Source organism: Lepisma saccharinum, chromosome 5, assembly GCF_977018435.1.
Source record: "Lepisma saccharinum chromosome 5, izLepSacc3.1, whole genome shotgun sequence".
NCBI lineage: Eukaryota > Metazoa > Arthropoda > Insecta > Zygentoma > Lepismatidae > Lepisma > Lepisma saccharinum.
In genome coordinates, this window is record NC_139233.1 from 92,575,914 (window position 1) to 92,593,520 (window position 17,607).

A 17,607-nucleotide genomic window follows, 5' to 3' on the forward strand; every position below is an offset into this window, starting at 1 on the left:
TGTAACATTGAAAATGCACTTTCCTCCTCCTATGACATGAGAACAATGCCTCAGAAATATTTACCAGCTGTCACATATTTTAGGATGTGTGATATAAACACTAAAAATAAACTTATTTTCTCTGCAAAGATTTGTTTTACTCCTTCCTGTTTATTTTATAGTTATTTTTCATAACATTCTTATTTGTCCTTCTTGGAATTCATCTGTTGCATGTGGCGTAAGCTGTGACCATTCCACGTAGTACATTCAATTTCTAACTTCACTTCCACATAGTACAACCTGGACTGTATTTTGCAGGCTAACGAGGCTCTGGCGTCGGGACCTACGGCCAGTATAATCTTCGTAGTGTGTGTGTTGTCCTGTGTTTCGCCCTTGTTTCTTCTGAGTGCCCTTCTACAGCCTCAGCTTTTAACTGAAGCCAGAATATCTTAAGATTTTAGTTATACGGCATTACAGTTGTATTATTACCTATGTTGGACCCCGTATCATGTGACGGGTGCAAAATAGACTAAGTGATGACTGCCTTGTAACTGCGACGCTTGTAACTCCCTCCCCTCTGTATGTGGGTGTGTTTTTCCTTTGTGGATAAGTGTATGAAAAAAGAAATATGCAGTCACTAGCAAAGGTAAGTATACATTGATTCTCTTTATCGCCCTGTTGTTTTTCATAAGATGGTACTTTAGTGATAAGGAAAATGTCATCCTGCGTAGGTAAAGAAGAGATAAGTATCATCGAGACTTGTTAAGACGAGGTCGAGAACGTCGGGGAATGTAAAATCGAGATCGAAACTTAAATATTCGAGAGTCTTAATTTAAAATTATTTTCCTTATTTTGTGTGTCGATTCTGCCATTTTTGGCTAATTGCTACGACGAAGGTGAATGATGATTACTGTATATGATGAAGAGACTCTCATAAGGTATGCAATAACGATGCGCATGTAAGTTTTCGAACTCAGACCTTCAGTGGTACGTCGACGATTTCGGCAAAATCGAAGTTGCTTTACTGTAAGACGTATTAGAATATAACAAAGAATCTATGCTCTTTAATGTACAAACTTATGTCTTCATGGAGGTTTTCTTGTTTTAAATGTTTGTATTTCGAGATCTTTCCTTATCAAAAAAATTCTCAAAGTTTGTGAGTCCGGATGTACAGTTTAAAGCGATATCCGAACCAACATGTGGCCTCCCCTATGGCACAGTGGTAGCGTCGTCGCCTTGCTAACATAAGGGCCCTCGGGTTCGATACCCGGTGGATGCACATCGTGGTTCGGATCCCACTTTAAACTGTAGGTCCAGTCCCGATTAGCCTTACTGTGCATAAAGTGGACGTAAAAACACCAATTCAATCAATCAATCGGGACATCCCTAGATCGAAATACCTCTCGCATTTTCCTTTCTTTCGGATGAACGACAAATTTGCCAAATAATTCTAACCATACGCGTGTCGAGACTTTTTATCCCCAGAGGGGGATAAATCAAAACTATTTTCCAGGGGGACAAAGAATATGTACCCGTACTTATGGCGATGCTTTATTTTGAATTAATTAGTAAGGGAATAAATAACATTTATATTTATTTTACTTTCCAAGGTAAAAAGAACAGTGCACCAAATGAACAGCACTATATTTTTCCAAGGGGGGTGACAAGTGCCCGTCTTGTCCCTCCCTGGTTCTAGCCACTTCCGCTTTTTTTTTCTCTGACGAGGAAATTTCCTTTGAAGACCACGTTAGTGGAAACCCGTCCTATTTCCCTGGGTGCCAGTGAAGCGGAGGAGGGAGGGGGTTGGTTCGGGTATCACGTGACTTGCTGGAATTTTGTTTTCAATCGCAGGCGCGGAGTGTGAACAAAGGGACCAACTGTTTCCCCCGAGCGCTCGAGGCGTCTTTCAGTCTTTCCTATGCGAGCGCGGAGCGGTTTCGGTATTCGCTCGCGAGTCGCGACTGAGCCGTTTCGAAGCGAATCAGTGAACCGGATCAGTCGTTCGTTGAAAAGATTCGTTCAAAAAGATTCGTTCCTTCGCGAACGACTCATCTCTATACTCTACCGTAGTAAGGTGTCTGATTTAAATAGGTCCATACTATTATTTCCCGAAGCTATTGATTTATGGACTGTAAGGTGGTGGACATGTAGAATAAGCTCCTGCTTTCCCCCTCTAGCCAGGCTGTTGCATACACATTTCAGATATCAATATTTATTTATTTATTTAATTGTAGTTGTCTCCAACAGAGAAAGCTTCTCCAATTATGGGAGACTTGCATACAGTTCAAATATACATACATAATTAATAATATATAAAAAACACCCATACACACAAATAATAAAGAGATACTTCACACAAATAGATATTTACAAGACAAAACAATACAAAGCCATACCTACACTCATAGTAAATAATAACAATATACCTCACCCATGATATATATACATGCTTAAAAATCCCTAAATGTCTGCACTTACAAGACAATAATTTCTTGCGCAAACCATAATGATTGAAATTTTGTATTGCAAACATTCAGGGAATACAAAACAATACAAAGACCTACATACACTCATAGTAAATGATAAACAAATCAATAAATACCTCACCTATAATATATATTTATATTCAGAAATCCCAAATTTTTGCACTTATAAGACAATAATTTCTATAATTTCTTGTATAAAACATAATGATTGCAACTTTGTTCTATAAATATTCAGGGAATACGAAAAGTCTAACTCATTATCTATCATTGATAACTTATTGTACAAATCTAACATTTGCTGTAACGGAGAGTTTTGATACTTCTTAGTTTTAGCCATTTGACAATTCAGCAAGTTTCTATTTCGAAGAAGACAACATGTAGTATTAACAGATATTTTGCTTAAAAATTGAGCATTATCAATAAGACCATTAATTATTTTATACAAAAATAGCTGCTGCATAAAAATTCTCCTTGACCTTAATGATGGCATGTCGATTTCTCGTTGAAGTGTATTGGTAGATAACATTTGAAGGGCCAGGGGGAAAAACGATGAATGTTCATTCGAGACGATTTGCCAGGAAATGGAAAAACAAGTATTTCTATTCATAAATACGTTAATATATGCCAAAATAATAATGCGTTTTTCAGCCACTTCTCACCGTTTCCCAACCAAGGCCGTTCTCATTCTTATACTACAGCTTCTGAGCTATCAGATGGCGCTGCGATTTCAAAATGGGCGAAAAATCGACATTCATCGTTTATCCCCCTGGGTCTTCATTTTAACATTACAATTCTTACTATGTTTTTCGGAATACAAATAACGTTGAAAGCGTTTTTGTATTTGTTCTATATTTTTTTAAATATATTTTAGCTATTAGTGACCAAATTATAGATGCATATTCCAAGGTACTCCTAACCATTGCATTGTATAATAACGTGATTACGTCCAAATCCTTTAAATATTTTGACATTCTAATTACAAAACCTAATTTTTTGTATGCAATATTTACCATTTGTATTATATGAGTTGAGTACGAGAGATCCTTGTCAATTATTATACCAAGATCCTTCATAGTATTGACTCTTTCCAATTTTTGGTTGTTTATGAAGTATTCACATTGCACGTTCGATTTATTTGCAGATAATACCATGTAATAACATTTTTTTTATACTGAGATCAAGTTTATTTTGAATACTCCATTGATAAACACGCTTTAAATCTTCCTGCAATTGACAAGTATCTTGCAACTTTGTAATTTCTTTATATATTTTGATGTCATCTGCATACATTAGACAACTAGATTTATTAATACTTAATGGTAGGTCATTCACATACAGTACAAAAAAAGAGGCCCTAAGTTTGATCCTTGCGGTACTCCATAATTTACATCATATTTAAAAGATTTTGTCAACCTAAAATCTACATATAGTCTTCTATCTTTAAAATATGATTCAATCAGTGATATCCAGTCATATGATAATCCATACCATGTTAGTTTATGAAGAAGCACTTTATGATTGATTTTATCAAATGCTTTAGTAAAATCTAAATAAATAGTATGCACTGTGGATCTATTATGTAACATTAAATGAACTTCTTCTTCTCTTCTTCTTCTTCTCCCTTATGCCCACTTAGGCGTCGGGTCCTTTCAGCCACTTCTTAAAAGAAGTTCTATCCTGTGCCAGTCTTTTCACTTCGTCCGGTGTCTTCCCTCTCTTCTGTGCCAGTCCATAGATGTACTGGTTCCAGTTCAACCTGGGTCGTCCCCTTCCTCTCTTTCCTTCTGGTCGAGCCTCAAATATTTGTTTCGGTTTACGCTCTTCCTCCATCCTAATAAGATGTCCCAGCCAGCCTAATTCCCTCTTCTCGATGATTTCAATCAATGGTTCCTGATTCAGGCATTCTCTTCTTATTGTTGTGTTTCGTATCATATCTCTTCTTGTCTTTCCTACAGTTTTTCTTAAGAATTTCATTTCAGTAGCAGTAAGTCTGCTCTCCAATTTAGTTTGCATTATCCAGCTTTCTGATCCATATAATAGCGTAGGGAGATAGACTGTTTTATATATTTTCATTTTTGTTTCTTTACTAATCTCCCTTTTACCTATAATGGTGTTACTAATATTATAGTACAGATTATTTGCTTTCTGAATTCTGTGATTAATTTCAGAGTCCATTTTCCCGTCCGCAGTTAGTATGGTTCCTAAATATTCAAACTGTTCTACTTGTTCTAAGGTCTTATTATTCCAATGAATGCGCATCCTTGCTGGTTCTTGTTTAGTGAAGTGCATGACTTTCGTCTTGCTAACATTGATTTCCATCTTTCGTTCTTTGAATGCTCGGCCCCACTCTAGGACAGCATTTTGTAGGCTGTTGCTATCTTTTGCTAGGAGAACAATATCATCAGCGTATACTAATGTTTGTACCCATACCGGTTTCATCTTATAATTTCCAATTTTACATTTTCTTGTTCTTCTTTTGCATTGCTTTATAATTTGATCCATGAATAATATGAAAAGAAGAGGACTAAGTCCATCACCTTGTTCTACACCTTTTCCCATGTTAAATTCCTTGGAAGATTGTCAATTTATTCTAACCGTTCCTTTAACGTTCTTATATAGACTTTGAATTATTCTAGTCAGTTTTGACGTAACTTGGAACTGATGAAGGGCCTTCCATATTTGTCCTCTTGGTACTCTGTCGAAGGCAGACTTTAAGTCAATAAAAGCTGTAAATATTTCCCCTCCTCTGCTTAGTATCTTCTCTATTACATTCCTCAGGGAGAAGATTAGATCTTGAGTTTGACGGTGAGGCCTGAAACCTGCTTGCTCTTCTTCCAATTTATCTTCCACTTGTTGCCTTAATCTTTTTTCTATAATGTGTGAATATAGTTTCTGGGCCACTGGCGCTAAGCATATTGCTCTATAGTTTGAGCAATCGAGGGTACTTCCTTTTTTGTGTATAGGAATTATTACATTCTGTTCCCAATCTTTTGGTATTCTCTCTGTTGCCCATATTAGTCTGTATAAGTTCCATATCCATTTTCCTATTTCATTTCCTCCATATTTTATAAATTCTGGATGTATATTATCCCAACCGGGTGCTTTACCAGTTTTTAAGGATTTAATTGCCTCTTGTACTTCTTTTAGTTGGATTTCTTCCTCAGCTTCCACGTTCTCATTTTCTTCCCTCATGGGTCTTTCCTCATACAATTCCTCTTCTTCTTCTCTAAAGGTTTCCGCATAATATTCATTCCACGTGTCTAAAATTTCCTTCATATTGGTTTTCACCTCATTATTCTTGTTTTTGATATTCCTTATTTTCTTTCCTCGTTTTCCTTTCAGATTTTTCAACACATGACAAAATTTTCTTGGATTATTTTTATGATTTTCTTCTATTTCCTTTCCAAATTGTTCCCAGGTTTCCTTCTTTGCTGTTCTCACAATCCGTTTTGCTGTATCTCTTGCCTGTATATAAGCTTCTTTATCCTCCATTCTTTTGGTCTTTAAGTATTTTAGCCATGCTTTCTTTTTAATTGCAACTTTTTCTTTCACATTATCGCTCCACCATCTTGTCTGCTTCTTTTTATTTGTTATCTTTACTATTCCACATATTTCTGTTGCAACTTCATTGAGGCTTTCTTTCATTGCTTTCCATTTACTTTCTACATTCCATTCTTGTCCATGGTTTTGTTCTTTTTCTCTAAGTTTTTCTTTCAGTTTCCTCTGAAACTCCTTTCTTTTACTTTGGATTTCTAATGTTGATATTTTAAGTTTAGTAAGGTTTATCTTAATTGGTGCAGGTAGTGGTTTGAATCGGGTCGTCATTACTAGTAGTCTATGTTGAGTACTGAGTTCGGCGCTGCGAAAAACTTTTACATCCATTACATCATAATGGGTGTTTTTTGTATATACGCAGTAATCTATTGTGCTCTGTGCTCCTCTGCTAATTGCTTCAAAGGTAATTTGATGTATTCTTTTATGCGGAAAGAAGGAGTTTCCGATGCGGAGCTCGTTATCAATACAGAACTCCAGCATTTTATCTCCATTGCTGTTTCGGGTCTTTTCAGCACCATACCTTCCAAAACTTCCATGTCCTCGTCTAATTTCATTTCCCACTCTAGCATTTCAATCTCCCATTATAATAACGTTTTCCGTTACATTTCTAGCCTCATCTAATGTTTGTTGGAGGGAGTTGTAATATAGTTCTTTTTCTAGTTCATCTTTATCCTCTGTAGGAGCGTATACTTGTATAATGGCAATCCTACGGTTTAATTCCAATTCCAAATTCAGTCTTATTATCCTAGAGTTAACTGCTTTCCAGTCAGTTACTCTAGTGTTCAGTCTTTCGCTAATAATAATTCCCACACCTTCTTTTGCTCTTTCCTTCTACTCCTGAATATCTGAGAACATATCCTTTTTCCATGTCAACCTCTCCTGATCCTTTCTTTTTGACTTCACTAATTCCTAATATTTCTAATTTGTATTTCTCCATTTCCTTTACAATCTCCACTTCCTTTCCTGAGAGGGAGGTGATGTTCCAGGTTCCAAATCTCATAGTCCGTTTTACCGTGCATTGTCGTCGTTGTTTACTGTGTTCGGCTTCTATTCCTGTGTTTCTCTGAATATGTATTATTTCACTTCATGTGGGTTTTTAGCCCTACGATGAAGCTAGGGCAGTGGGAGGAGTGCTCCCTTTAAGCCTCTGCCCTTGCTTGGTTTTCTTTCTGGGTTTGCTCCCATAGCCTTCAGGTCAAAACCCTTACCACAAGGCAGTGGGGTTATAGCTCTTCCGCCTCTTAGGATGTTGGGACTCTACAGTCTTTTCCATCTCTAGAGCCGTTGGCCGGTTTTCTGTTAGGGTTCCTTCCCTTAGCCTTTGGGGATCCCTCCCCACACTACAAGGCAGTAGGGGCAGTGCTTATTTAATGGCGGCACTTCCTCGCCATGTCACAATGCTGTCATTGGGCTTTTCTGGGGTTTTTATTGAGTATGGACTTGCCAAAGACCATTCTCCCCAGGCCCTGTTAGCATTGTCGCCTCGTTCCGGGACTGCTTATTTGGCATTGCCTTATTCGCAGCTAACCACCATATCTGGTGGCCGTTCGCTATCCGCCACCTGCGACCCGCCCAGTTGCTGAGGCTCGCATCGGAAAAAAGCTTCATTGAGGCTTCTACCGCTGGGAAATCTTCCTGCAATTGACAAGTATCTTGCAACTTTGTAATTTCTTTATATATTTTGATGTCATCTGCATACATTAGACAACTAGATTTATTAATACTTAATGGTAGGTCATTCACATACAGTACAAAAAAAGAGACCCTAAGTTTGATCCTTGCGGTACTCCATAATTTACATCATATTTAAAAGATTTTGTCAACCTAAAATCTACATATTGTCTTCTATCTTTAAAATATGATTCAATCAGTGATATCCAGTCATATGATAATCCATACCATGTTAGTTTATGAAGAAGCACTTTATGATTGATTTTATCAAATGCTTTAGTAAAATCTAAATAAATAGTATGCACTGTGGATCTATTATGTAACATTAAATGAACTTCTTGTGTATAATTTAGTAGATTCGTGATGGTCGATCTTTTTGCTGTAAAACCATGTTTACAATCTGTTATCCAACATTTGACATGATTATATATTCTAGTGTAAAGAATTTGCTCAAGTACCTTCACAGGGGAGCAAAAAATTGAGATTGGTCTATAATTTTCTATTTCGGATATTTTATTCGTTTTTGGTATAGGACACACCTTGGTTAGTTTCCAAATATTAGGAAATGTTTGCGTCTTCAATATTAAATTGTAAATTGTGCATAAAGGATATTCTAATATTTCCGAACACGCCTTAACGATATACGGCGGAATCCCATCTGGTCCACATGACTTCTTTGCTTTAAGATTCTTTACTGCATTATAATATTCGTCTTTATGAATTTTATTCAATGATAATGTTAGAAGTGTATTAGCTTTTGTATTTACAACTACACTAGAATTATCTTCATTTTGTCTATATACAGTGCTAAAAAAAATTCGCAAATTCATCTGCGATACTTTTATTTGAATCTAATATATTCTTACCTGATTTCATTTTCTGATTATTAATTTTTTTAGTGTTCCTCTTACTTTTTGCAAATCGCCAAAAACCTTTCATATCAATCTTAATATCTTCCTCTAATTTTTTAATATAATTATTATAAGCATTTGTAATTAAAGTTTTCGATCGCTTCCGTAATTCTTTATACCTATGTTCACTATTGCTATCATGTTTCTTGCGTTTCCTATAGTATTCTTTCTCCTTTATAATATTAATAATTTCTGCATTAAACCAGTAAGGATATTTACTATTGAAGGTGCGTTCCTTTCTTGGTATGGTACTATTCAATACTATATTAAACTTATCGTAAAACCATTTTACTGCATCATCTACATTATTGTAATTCTTTAATTCTGTCCAATCTATTAAGTTGAGCATTTGATATAGTTTTAAAAAGTCAGCTTTATGAAAATTATAAACATTCACTTTCTCCTTTGAGACTCTATCATGAATAGAACCCAGATGAAGTGTGATGTTTAAAGCTGGGTGATGTAAATCTTCCTTTACAAAGGGATATTCTTCTCTATGTATTAATATGTTATTATTGCTATTAGTAAGTACCAAGTCAAGGGTTTTATTATTCTGATTTTTAATATTATTAATGGAACATAAGTCATAGAGATTTATAAAGTTAGCTAGATTGATGCATGTGTTATCCCCATTTAATAGGTTATATGACGCATCACTTATTAAAGATAAATTGAAATCTCCTATAATGAGAATATTACTATTTTGAAGATATGTATATTGTTCGAATATTTTGTAAAAAGACCGATATGTTTCCAACTTTGCTTGGGGAGTAAAATATACTGAAAAAATATAATATATATTGATACCCAGTGTCACCTTTACACATATTAACTCTACCTGGCTACATATGTCTATAATACAGGAATCTATGTTGTGATGAACAGCTATTATTACTCCTCCCCTCTTTTATTATTATCCCTATCTTTCCTATATACCACATAATTGTCATTAAACAATTCTTGATTATACACTCCATTCTGCAGCCAAGTTTCTGTCAATACCACTATATCATATTCACATTGAATACTATTAGTATAGAATTCATGAGTTTTAGTATTCAAACCACGTACATTTTGGTAATAAATAGATAGTGTTTTTAATCTCTCCATGAAAAATCATAACCAACAAGAATTTCCAGTTTCACTAGATAGCTATTACATCATCCATGGATTTTAAATGTATTACTGTACTATCCTTACTTTTCCTCAGTAGAATTCTACCCGAATTATCTATCCACAAAAACGCATATCTTTTTTCAGTTTTTATCTTACGTGCTTCATTAAATATCTTTCTCCTACTGTATGTTATACTATGATTTACATAAATTGTACCATTATGAGTAAAACCTATTTGATTTATATTTAGATTTCTTTTAACTTTCCTTTTCTCTACAAATTTATCCTTTACACTTCTCCTAACAAATTTCACAATGATGCCACTATCATGTTGATGAGGAGATTTTTTTAGTCTATGACATATATCAATATCTTCATTCTTAATTTCAACATCCAAGGCTCTACCAATATTTTTTACAATGTCATACACATTTTCATTCTGTGTTTCAGGAATACCATATATTTCTACCATATTCCTCCTACCGTACTGTTCTAGTTCTTCAATTTGAGTTTGCGTTTGTTTAAGCTGCTTCTTTAATCGCAAATTATCATCATTAAGTTTTTCGATTTGCACTTTACATTCTCTTATTACTTCATTTTGTTTTTCTAACATGTCAATATTTTCATCTAACTTTTCATGTACAAGATCTAGAGATTTACCAAGTTCTTTTTCAATATTTCGATTACTTCTTTTCAAATCCTCGAAGTCTTTCTGTAAGTTTATCAACATCTTATAAACATCTTGCATAGAAATACTTCCCTCACTGCCACCAGCTGGTAAATTGTCTTCATAAAGACTGTTTCTTCTTTCCCTTTCACAAGTATTACAACGCCATTTCTTGTTTTGTTTATTCATATATTCAATATCAGGTTCTGTCAGATTTACACATTGTGTGTGATAGTAATTTAAGCATTGGACACATTGTATTTTTGATTCTACGTCTTGTCTGGCAACCGAATTCTTACACACCGGACACTGACTCATTATTGCTCATTAAGAGTAAACCACTCACTTTAAACACTCACTTTAAACACTTCGATTTATCGTTGAATCGTCCCGGCGCTCCGCAGATTGATCTGGCAATACTGGTGCTTCAACTGTTGACAATTGATGGTTTGTTTATGTTCTTGAAAGCCGATTTACCATTAATATATTTCATTATTTATAATGTTCACACAATTTTAGAGTTCACATTATATACTATTCTAAGCACTAAGTACTTACGTTCTATTTCACCATCACACTTTGCATATCCACTTAAAAACACTAATAAAAAACCTTAATTCTGCGGAGCACCTCGTTGATGAATTCTCAACCGTCGGCCATTTTGCCAGAACAAACAAGTGCTGGCATAGGAACTTATCACTTCCAGCACCTTAGTGGTGATCTCACAGCTAACAAAAGTTATTTTAATCGCATTATGACAAAAAGATACATAAACGTAATCGCAAGCCACGTGGAAAGTGTGGAGGAGAGGCTTCTGGCCTCCTTCGAGCCGATTTCTGGAAGTCGCCGGCAGCAACCTCCCTCTAGAACCAAGAAGAACAAGGGATCCCTGATGGTTTTGCAGGATCTCAGCGCGGTCTTCCTCGAATTTATCATTTCTGTATTCTCGTTCACGCCGGCGCATTTTCAAGCACGCGCTTTTCAAACTTTCCGCTAAGTGCAAAACAAATCGTAACTCAAGTACAAATTGTTGTAGACATATGAAATTGCTTTTGTTTTCTTTCTAAAAGAGAGGGCTTTTAGCGGAGATAAAATTTATACATTGTGCGTCCCAAAAAGTAGTGTTAAACGAAGAAGAAAAAGAAGAAAGTTCAATTAAAAAGTTGGACGTCCCTCAATAGATCGAAGTGTATGAACGAATGTAGTATGTTGCGGTGGAACATTCCTACAACCATGTAAAGTTAAGTTGAAGTCAGACGGACACTTCTTGAGTAAGAAAATAATAACCTTATATAAAGCGACAGTGTTACCAGCTTCGGGACAATGCCCGGAATTTCGCTTCTAGTATCGGCCCATGAACACTGGATGGACCAAATTTGTAGGAAAGCACGACAAAGGACCGCTCTATGAGCATATGTCATGCATGTACCGCAACTTTGAAGAAAGGCGGAAATTACAGGGTTCAAAAATTTTGCGTAATTACGGAAAATTTCGAACTTTGGGCCTTTGCTCCCGCTTCCCCTATGGATCCTTAATTTTCGGATGTTACTTAAACTGTTGCTCTTTACGCAATCTTACATTTAGAATTTAAATTGTTCGAAAAAATGCAATAGTTCAGCAGCTATGGCCTTTTATCTTCAATTTAACAAAAGGGAAACAAAAGGCTTTTTCAAACGGCGCTTGTTATTAATAGTAACAATAGATAAATTGTTTTGTAATAACAGTATATAATACCTTCAAACGTAAACTAATGAACAAAAAATATAGAACTGAAGTACAGTGTACAATTTTCAAATAAATACGCTAACACATTGTCGGGGCAAATTTCGACAATCGAGCCTTTGCCCCCGCGTCCCTCCCGAATCCTTAATTGTCGGAGTAGCTTAAAAAGTTGCTTGTTACTCATTCTTGCTTGTAGAATATTTTTGTTTTCAAAACTATGCAGTACTTTACAAGTTATAGACACTTTTAGAAATCTATCCCATATTAATATGGCGGTAACAAAGAGAAACGGAGTGACGATTACATAGGACTTCCTAAACGTGAAAAATATATTTCTTTTTGCTCTATCTCTCATCGTTTTCAAGATATTGAAAAATTTAATAAATTTAAATTTTAATTAGATATATGAATACGCTTCGATGCTACTTGTTTTTTGTTTTTTCCGCCAAACTATTTGTTTCGTATCTCCGTTCCCAGGAATTCGATCGTTCGGTTTCTACTGTCCACGTGTGCGTTCCCTCGCATATCCAGCGAAGGTGAGGAATAATGGGGTGCTAGCCGCTATATATACACACACTAGGGTGTATCGAAAAAAACTTTTTTTCGAAATGTTAAGGTGGATAGTGGAGAAAAGTGGCCGTTTGTGACCAAAAACACGTCTGATTTTTTTTCAGATTTTTTGGAGGTCGTTTAGGTGGCGCGCATCGACCTTGAAGTTTTGATGGCGATTTGGTTATGCAACACGCACAACAATATCACAGAAATGTCATTATTTGGCTATTTTATGTGTTTTTTTCTACATTATGGTCGTTTATTGTTTTGTTTATGGCAAATATGTTACATTCGTGCCTTACGGGTAGTTTTCTATGCTGTTTACGTATGCTTTTGGTCAAAAATTGTCAATTTGAGGCTAAAAACTCCATATTTTTCTATTGATGGTTGCCAATTGGTTTCGACTGTGTTTTATTCGAAGGTTTTCCGATATAAAAGACTAAATAAAATATTTTGGCTTTCTAATTGCTAACAGTTCCTCAATTACTGTCCAGCGCTTCGCTCATTTTCATAGCTTATTATGCTTTGAAAATAACCCAGAGCTCACCACGAGGAGGTGGCTGCACTGCGAGCTCCACCCACCCAAATGATGTTGGCAAACATAATTTTACTAAGGGGCAGGCCAAGATTTTCTTCTAGTTTTCTCCTTGAACTTTATAGTCACTTTTTGTTCGAAATGTCGGCATATGTTCTCTAGATTCCAATTTCGCTTCGATGTAGCCATCACGTGCGTTGGCGCCGAAAACGGAAGACGCAGCCTCTGTGATAATTTTCACAAGTCGCTCCACTCCTTGTGTGTGGCAGGGGAAGTCTTGAATTTCCGCCAAAATTTTGTTTTTATTGTAGTCATCTACTTCTTCATTTGTAATATTATTGGCCAACGTAGGCTCGTGGAGGGAGCATGAAGCCCAATCAACCATGTCATAGTATTGGTCTGCATTAAAATTGATGGTTGGTAAAACAAAAGTGCGAATTCTTTTGCCTTTTTTCAATCCTCTTTGTTTCTTAATTCTTTGCCAACCAAGACTTCTTATTTCTGGGATTTTGTCGGTTATTAAAGCCAGCAGGAGATTTTCAGGATGGGCCAAGAATGCGTTTTGTTGAATGACCCTATTAATCAGATCTCTCAAGTGGTGTGGGAGAAATCGGGACAAATGGATCAAATTCCAGAGGTGTCGGGTTCCGTCAGTTATCGATGGTTCCTTCTTGATCCCAAACCACACCGGTGCGTACACCTTCATTATGTAGTATGTGGAATTTGATCTAGTGTAATCAGTTACTATCCCAAGAGCCGAAGTTACAGCACGTCAATAATTTTTACTACCTTTAAAAATATATGTTATGTTTTCTTCATATTCCATCATGAAAAGTAAATTTACATTTTATCCCTTGTGTGCATGAATTAATGTATTGAAAATGACCAAAAAATTGTTAGATAAATTATTTCCAGATATTTCAGTGATTATATGCGGTTCCTGGCTCTACCAGGAATCCCACACTCCACACTCTTAACTACAGAGCAACAACCTTAGCCACAAGGCTCTCAGGGTACGACACCATCTTGTAATCAGATTCCTTCATGTCCTTTAGTGAATCACAGTATCAATTTGGATGCTCGCGAATATCCTACTCACACACACACACACATGTACACATTAGTTTATAACACCACAGCGAGAAACAGCGTCAAGGGTCAATTACTCCTCTCACTTTCACCTCGACATAGGGATCTACGACAGCTGTCTTCAAGGTCAAAAAGTACATCACATTTCTGCTGAGGCATGTATCAATGCTTTCTTCCATGGATGTGACGAAGGTCATCACAGTGCAATTACACCGGATGTGTCAGATATCTGCTGACTCATGGATCTATAGTGCCTCCATTATTACTTGTGTGTCTGTATATGAAGGTCTTTCTCCCCCAACAATAATGTATAGTTTTTCCACCCGGGTAACATCTTATACTTGAACAGTATTTGAGATCTTCTCTTTCTTTCGAATATTCAGATCTGCCCCCAAAATAATCCTAGGTCCGGGCCTGTGCTGATAGGTAGGTTTAAAGGCAAATAATGCCGATTTTTTCTCCTTCCATCTTCTGGCAAGCCAATAATAAGTTCACTTTATGATCAGGTAAGCTAATCGGAACTGGACTTACAGTTACAAGCGAAATTTGAAAAACACTGTAATGTACCTGTGGTTCGAACTCCGAACCCGCGACTCCTACATTTCAAGGCGACAGCCTTATCGCTTTTGTGACAATTCATTTTAATTAGATAAAACGTACAAACGAACAAACACAATGCACACTCGTCCAAGTATAGACTCGAACCCAGAACCTCGAGATTAAGATTCCAGCACTCAACTATTTAGCTATGAAGTCGGAACTAACTAGCTTCAACATATCTGAATACTTCATTTGATCCCAGGGGTTGTTTCATTAAGCTGAAATGCTTCTTTTGAACTTTGACTTCATTTTTTAAAGTATGTACCAGTATCATATGCATGACTTTACTCAAATTTAAAGTGGGTAATGACCTGTTCTCATACCACTAAACATTTTTTAAATAATAACTGTGTTATTTCTAACTTATACATGTCAATTGTGCAAGATCAAAATTAATAGTAACCTGAAAAATTCTATTAAAAACCGTTTCCTGCAGTTACATGAATAATATGACTCTCCTCTTCACATTTTCTGGTTAAATATCCATTTTATTATTATAAAATATAAAGTAGGGGGAACCGGCCATTACGCTGAAACACATTCAACTGTCACTTGCGGGATTAAGGCGTGATTGAATGGGAATTTGCTATGACAAGCGCGGTGTGTTTCAAATCCACACTAAATGGCTCCACATGAAATAGTATTTTGTATATGCACTGTTTATAGAGGAAGGAAAGGAAGTATAGCACCATCCTAGTTAACAACCTGTATTGCACTCAAGTAATATAATTATTTATTAATTCGTTTTCTAGGTAAGTTTGAACTTATCTGGTAAGAATCGTATAAACGAGGCGAAATCAAAAATTATCCGCACTTTCACAATAACTTTCTTTAGGTTGACCACACTGCCTTCAGAACTGGCGTGCTGAAAGATGGCACTGTTGTTGTTACGTGGCCGAGGTTTCATATTAATCGCTCAATTTTTCTTTCTTTTGTACAGAGTAAACATGGCCGCTCTGCTGGCAGTGTCCACCAACACAGAACAGAGAACAATGATCCGTTCCTCTGCTCCGAAGGTGTGTCAGGAGCTGAATTTCACCTTAGGTTTTCAGTACAATACGGGGACAGTGCACTACTGCGTAGAAGTGTATATGATCGGATCGAGAGGTTTAAAAATGACCGGACAAGTGTGAAGCACGAAGCGGGAGCAGGACGCCCATCAACCTCCGCCACTGATGGGAAGATTAAACAAGCTTAATTGATAATTCTGACGAACAGATGGGTCACAGGGTAGCCAGGGTGGTAGCCGATGAGGTGAAATGCTCTCTGCAAATTGCTGATCAGTGGCATGCCTGAGTGTGTTATAACCTCTCCCCTTTTCTCCAGTATTCTTAAACAAAAAGAACGTCAAAGGCAGGATAAGATGGCAAAATGAGGACCGACTACTAAAAAAAGTGTACATAACCACCTTCCCTTTCGAAAATCCTGAGCACGCCACTGGTAGTCATGGTTCTGTGTGCGAAATAGTCCACAACAAGCTTTAGGTCACTGATCTGAATGCACATTAACAGCAGCACTGCCATGTATACTCTGTTACAAAAGAAAGAAAAATGGAGCGAAACCACAAGAGTACCACTTATCAGCATGCGAGAGCTGTGGACAGTGTGGCCAACCTAAAGAAAGTTATGGTGAAACGTGTGGATAAGTTTTGACTCTTATATATATATATATATATATATATATATATATATATATATATATATATATATATATATATATAAACATCCACGATATGACTGCACACTGCTGTAGTCTCGAATATTAATGCCAGATCTCCTAAAGTACTTATGTCTATGCATTAATATTTGAATGAACTAAGTGCAGGGAAAAGTTGACCACATTTTCAATTGACCATAATTTCATGGTTCCCTTTAAAATATATTTCTTTCAAAAATATGTAATTTTTGTGACATTTCGGTTAAACGTAGGATATCAGATCTTTCAAAGTTAATACATTTTCATCTGTTATGATTATGCAAAATTTATTACCTTCTGAAGGTGACCTCTCAGATGTATATTCTTGATTGTGGCACAAACAAGGCTTCACACATGCTTGCTTCGTTCCCAAGAAGGCAAAGGGAAACAAGAGGTGTATTTCGTTTTCGCAGGCCAAAGGTGATCATCGATTTATATTGCTGGAAATATAAAATGTATTTCACAACAAGAATAGTGACGTCAAAAGGCGATTTACATAATGTGGCCATCTGCTATACAACAGAAAGAATCAATATATTATGACAGCTCTCTTTTATGTTCTCCTTCCAAACGAAGAATAGGTGGTTCTTTGAAAATGGGCTGAAATCCATTGTTCGTCGTTCTGAATCTCTGTGATCTTCAAACAGTTGCGTAGTTGGAAACGTGAATAGCAAAGTTAAATCATTACTGAGGAAATAACTATTTTGAACTGAAGCATAATGGCTTCAAATAAATATTGGAAGCACTTCGAATGTTGCTACATAAATTGCCATACTAAATTGTGTGGCCAATCAAGGAGATGAACCACAAAAGACCACCATTTTGGAACTAGGAACACATACAGGATCACACACTCGGCATAATCAATTTCTTCTGCATAATGTCAAGCAGGTCAACATTACTATTTTAAGAAAATCAAATGATTGGAGCTTCAACAATGTTTGAAGTGTTACTATTTTTTATTTTTTTCTATTTCTAGAAATCAGTGTTAGAAGTGAGTTATATGCGGAGGGGTGATGGTATTCTTAA